General features: G+C 37.7%; 1 non-coding gene across 1 annotated transcript; it reads right to left on the reverse strand.

Moving 5' to 3' along the window:
- Nucleotides 1–4,884: 4,884 nt before the first annotated feature.
- On the reverse strand, nt 4,885–4,958 carry Trnat-ugu. Its single transcript has one exon. It is a non-coding gene; the product is annotated as a tRNA-Thr (tRNA).
- Between the last annotated feature and the right edge of the window lie 1,466 nt (nt 4,959–6,424).

Consider the following 6,424-nt stretch of genomic DNA (forward strand, 5'->3'; position numbering starts at 1 on the left):
ATAGTACGTTTTTACATTTTGCTATTTGCACAATTTTACGTTTCTGAATATTTAAAGCAAGTTTCCAATATTTGCAACACTTTTGAAATCTTATCAATATGTGACTGGATACTGATGCAGCTTCTTTCAGATAGTACTTCATTATTAACAGCTGCATCATCTGCAAAAACTCTGAGGTTACTATTAATATTATGTGTAAGGTCATTAATACACAACATGAACAGCAAGTGTCCCAATACACTTCCCTGGGGTATAACCAAAGTGACTTCTACATTTGACAATGACTCTCCATCCAAAATAACATGCTGCATCCTCTCTACCAAAAAGTGCTTAATCCAATCACAATTTTCACTTGATGCCCCATATGATCATACTTTTGACAATAAGTGTAATTGTGGCACCGAGTCAAATGCTTTTTGGAAATCAAGAAAAACTGAATCTACCTGACTGTCTTGATCCAAAGCTTTCCATATGTCACGTGAGAAAAGTGTTATTTGGGTTTTACAGGATCAATGTTTTCGGAATTCACACTGGATGGCACTGAGGAGGCCATTCCGTTCAAGATATCTCATTGTGTTTGAATTCAGAATATATTCTAACATTCTACAATAAATCAATGTCAAGGATATTGGATAGTAGTTTTGTGGATCACTTCTACTACTCTTCTTGTAGCCAGGTGTGACCTGTCCTTTTTTCCAAGAACTGGGCACAGTTTTTTGTTCAAGTGATCTATAACAGATTAGAATTAGAAAACAGGCTAACTAAGCTACAATTTCAGTATAGAATCTTACAGGGGTTCCAAGGGACCCTGGAGCATTGTTCATTTTAACAATTTCAGGTGTTTATCAATACCACTGACACTAATATTTATTTCACTCATATTTTCAGTGGCATAGAATTTGAACTGGGACAGTTCTCATGGATTTTTTTTTCTTTTGCTTTGCTACCCTCATTTTTAGTTCCAGTCCTATTCACTAGGGAATGGACACTAACTGTGGTGCCACTAACAGCCTTTACGTATGACAAGAACTTCTTTGCATTTTGTGAAAGATCATTTAACAATATTCTGCTATAGTAGTCATTGAAGACAACATGCATTGCTCTCTTGACAGCCAAAAGCATTTCATTCAGCATCTCTTTATCTACAATCTTACACTTTGTTTTACACCTATTATGCAGTTATCTCTCGTTCCTTAGTGACTGTGTAGTGTGGAGGTTCCCTCCCATTATAAACTATTCTACTGGATACACATTTATCCAGTACATAGCCAATTATTCTTGTAAGTTTCCCAATTAATTGTTGGATGATTAAAGTCTCCACCAATGACTGTAGTATGATTTGGGAATTTATTTACAAATGAACTGAAGTATTCTCTAAAGTTTCCGGTTACATCAGAAGTTGAGTCTAGTGGGCAACAAAAGGATACAATGATCATTTTATGCCCTCCTGATAATGAGTCAAGCCCAAACAATCTCACATGCAGCTTCAGTTTCTATCTTTTTGGAACTGACTTTTTTTATCTACTGCAACAAACAGACCAGCACCATATCATATTTGCCTATCCTTTCAATATACACTTGCATTTTCCCCATAAATATCACTGCTATCAATTTCAGGTTTCAAGTGAGCTTCACTGCTTTTCATGAGCACTTCAAACTCTGCCACTTTGATGCAAATGCTTTGGCAGTTTAGCATTTTATACCCTCATCTATGGGATACATTTATTTTGATTTTACACTGATACTCCTGGGTCTCATATTACTATCATTATCTGGATTGGGCGGAGAGTCACCTAATCTAAAATACTCTTTGTGTGCACCCCACACACAGTCAGCTACCTGAGCAGCAGCCTCTGATGTGTAGTGCAGACCTGTCCCATTTAGAGGAAACCTACAGCCCTCAATCCAATGGCGCAAGTCCAGGGAATCAGAGCCTAACTTTTCACAGAACCTTTGAAGTCTCTCATGCAGTCCTTCGACTTGACCCAGAACCAATGGGGCAGATCATTTCTGGAGACAGTGTTGTAAATTGCAAGATTCTTTCAAACTCGATGCACAAGGCTGGTCTTCTCGGCCTTCTCTGTCAGTCACTGGAATGACCCAAGTATGGTCTCCGAATCCAGACAACAGGCATCATTTGTGCCAATGTGTATCAAAATCTGCAGTTAGTTGCGCCCTGTTGCCTCAATGGTTGCTAGAATAACCTGTTCAGCATCCTGAATGAGGCCCCCAGACATGCACACTGAATGCACCTTGTGTTCTTTTAATGTTTGCCTCCTCTGGACACCAGACAAAACAGGTTTCCCCAAAACAGGTGAAGTAAGTCACACTGGCTCAGTTTCAGTGAAGAACAGCACCTCCAACATATGGGTTAGGGGGCTTGGTACAACACCTTGAGTCCTCTCTGGACCCCTCCACCTTGCACAGGACACCTATATCTACCACTGACATTCCACTTGCAGTCAAGTGCGTGAGTAGTGACAGATCCTGTACTTTCTGCAGAAGAGATAGGATGCATTGCAGGGGATAGGACTTGAGGTACCTCTGGTACAGGTATCACTCTTGGGAGCTCTTCCAAAACACTAATTTGCAGTAGCTGCCAATCATTTGGCAGTAGTCAGGGCAATTTGCAGCTGCTTATGAATGACAAACAAATCATCCCGTGTTTGAGAACAGCATTCACAGTAGGGCTGCATATTGGCCAGTGCAAACAAATAACTTTAAATTAAGCCTGCTGATTATCTTTTACTATGTTGAGCTAAGAAATTGCTAATTCCTTATAATAATTGAAGTAAATACGCAAAACAAGTTTCTATTTAGGCAATACAAAAACCTGTGGTAACAATTGCTACTTTCCTAAAATGTTAATTGAGGTAAATTATAGGTTTTAGTAAAAAGAGAGTTAATTTACTATAAATGCAGATAAATGTAGGGCTGCTCTTCTTTAAGAGAAAACTAGATATAAAACAATATATTACTTAGAATATCTGCTACAGAAACTAAATCACAAATGCTGATTTACTAAAAGCTTGTAGATTATGCAAAGGACAATGGTATTGGAATTTCTCAAAATACACAATTATTTGCATTGATATACAATGAAATTCAGGGGTGATATATTCTTTGGCGGATCTATCGACCACAAATGCTGATTTGCTACAAAATAAGTTACATATTCAAAACACTCATACTGGTAACTTACAAAAATATAGTTTTGTATGTGTCCAAAGATACTCAAAAACCTGTTTCTCATGTAATTGTACAATGAAATTAGAGAATGAGTGGTTTGAAAGACAATAGGTCTACTGCTCTGAGTGGTTTGAAAGACAATAGGTCTACTGCTGTAAAAGAGTGCAACTAAGTTTAAGCTTGCAACTGACAATACCAGTATAAGTTTTTCTTGGGAATGATTGAAATTTCATAATATGTCACAATGCAAATGGGTATTGATACAATCAATGAAATATTAGGTGGAAGTGATGTGAACAGTAAAATATGTGAATTTAGAACTTCAAATAAGCACACAAATCTTGTACACACTAAAACCAATGGTCAATGGTTTATCTGATCATGATGAACAACTTTTGATTCATTCACAATGTTTAGAGGGAAATAACAGAAAAGGGGCTCGGGAAAAATTTATGAAGCAGACAGTGCAAATGGAAATTTAACTCCTTAAATATTTTCTACACCACTTTGAGTCATGTTTTTACCTAAAACAAACAAGGGTAAAATTGAACAGAGGCCAGGATAAGAGAAGGATAGCTCCAGAGATTAAGATATGTCATGCTAGTAAAAGATAGCTCCACCTAATTCAGTGCTCAAACTGTAGTCAAGTGCTGAAGTTTTATTACCACAAGTATTGTGGGATCTTCAAGCCTGTTATTGAAAAGTGTGACTTATGCACTGTGCTTAAAAAAATAAAACTTTCAGTGAATAAGACTTTATTAGACAAGAAACAAACAATAATAGTGATCCAAATTAAATTGAGCCACCCCTCCCCCCCACCTCACCCCCTACCCCACCCCCAACCCACCATATTAGCTCTGGAAAGAATGATTATACTTTCAAACCACTGGTCACCAAATTTAATGTATACTTCTTCACAGTGACAGAAAATGTTGCAATGACATAAAGATGAATCAGATTTTCTTGTGCAGACACAATATGTGTCACATACAGACATTAGTTTAAAAAATACAAATCCTAAAGGCATTACAAAATTCATCACATCACTAAGAAGTATCAATTGTGCTGACTTTGTAAATGTTTTTAACAAAATATTAAAATCTTGTGCTGTTTCGGAGGGCTACCCTTAAGTTATTTTTATAAATTGTCAGTGACTCAAAGTATATTTCTGGATAGACTTAAATATGCTGTAGTAATGCCCCCCTCCCTAGAAGATTGTGTGTAAGCATATCAGCCTCAATTATACCTGTTTCACTTCTTCCTTTCTTTCTAAAAGCACTTGAGAAAATAACCTGTGACAGAATACTAATTCATTTAGCCGAGCAGAACTCGTTAACAGCCTCCCAGTTTGGCAGTTGTAGAGCATTCACCAAAGAAAAATTGATACAAGACCACAAAAATGAAGTCCTGTCTGAAGAACCTGAGTAAAATTATCGTATGAAGTCCTATACAGATTAGTACAGGAAACAATCTTATTCTTAAGTAGATAAATAATCTTCCAATGATTTTGAAGGGACCTTAAAAAGTGTAAGGTTTACTGATGGCACAAGCAAACTAAATCAAGAGCCAAAACTCTACTTCAGAAGGCACAATTCAGATAACTGTTGAACAGTCCTACAAGTTTAGAATTATATATTAATACCTTCAGCTGTTGACAGGCATTGATATATATCAACAGGGACAGGTGAAAATGTGTGCCCCGACCAGGACTCGAACCTGGGATCTCCTGCTTACATGGCAGACACTCTATCCACCTGAGCCACCGAGGACACAGAGGATAGTGCAACTATCTTGCGCATGCCTCCTGCGACATCCACATTCTCACCTTATATGTCCACACACTACATTCGTAGTATCCCTACCCAACACACTCATTACTCGTGGAAGACTTTCTTACCAAGTCCCCTAAGAGGTTGGGTAATATTTGTGCATTCGCACAGAAGAAGAAGGTCTTGACCAGTATTGCCAGGACTATATACTTATATGGGTACGGTGTCTGTTCTTTCGGACATGTCCAAAAGGACAAACACCATATCCATATAAGTATATAGTCCTACAAGTGGTTTACAGTTAACAGTTTGTCTTCATTTCACACATATTTTGCAATTTTGAACAAGTAAAAATGATCTATTAACATTAGAGGTCTTATGCTAAGTTAAACATCATGTGTATGATTCCTTGGAAACTAGCTGAATAACACATTACAGTGGGGGTCAATACAGATTAATCAATCAGGAAGCTTAGTTCAGTACATTTTGCTCTTAGTCATATTGAATGAAAGACAAGAGAGTTGGCACTTTTTGTGCGTTTTCACTCATTGCTTTCTTATGGAATTATCTCCAGCAGCAGTACAAATAATCTAAATAAAGTGTTTATTCAACAAAAATTAGCAGTAGGAATATTGTCCCTCCAAGAACCATGGACCTTGCCATTGGTGGGGTGGCTTGCATGCCTCAGTGATACAGGTAGCTGTACTGTAGGTGCAACCACAATAGAGCAGTATCTGTTGAGAAGTCAGACAAACATGTGGTTCCTGAAGAGAGGCAGCAGTCTTTCCAGTAGTTTCAGAAGAAACAGTCTGAATAACTGACTGACGTAGCCTTGTAACATCAACCAAAATGACCTTGATGTGCTGGTGCTGTGAAGGCTGAAAGAAAGGGGAAACTATAGCTGTATTTTTTCTAAATTGGAATGTAGCTCTACTGCATGGTTAAATGATGATATATCCTCTTGGGTAAAATATTCTGGAGGTAAAATAATCGCTCATTTGCATTTCTAGGCTGGGACTACTCAGGAGGATGTCATCATTGGGAGAAACAAAACTGGCATTCTACAGGTCAGAGCATGGAATGTTAGAGCCCTTAATCAAGCAATGAAGTTAGAAATTTTAAAAAGGGAAAGGGATAGGTTGAAGTTAGATGTAGGGGGAACTAGTGAAGTGCAGTGGCAGGAGGGGCAGGGCTTCTGGTCAGGTAAATCAGGGCTATAAATACTAAATCAAAGAGGGTTAGTGCACGAACAGGTTTAATTATGAATAAGAAAATAGGATTGCAGGTAAGCTACTATGAGTGTCATAGTGAACACATTATCATAGCTAAGACGGACGCTAATCGTACAGCCAACACAGTAATACAAGTTTATATGCCAACTTCCTCATTAGACAATGAAGAGATTGGAGCAATGTTTGATGAGGTACAAGAAATTATTCAGATAGTTATGGGAGACGAAAATCTAA

Source organism: Schistocerca piceifrons, chromosome 1, assembly GCF_021461385.2.
Source record: "Schistocerca piceifrons isolate TAMUIC-IGC-003096 chromosome 1, iqSchPice1.1, whole genome shotgun sequence".
NCBI lineage: Eukaryota > Metazoa > Arthropoda > Insecta > Orthoptera > Acrididae > Schistocerca > Schistocerca piceifrons.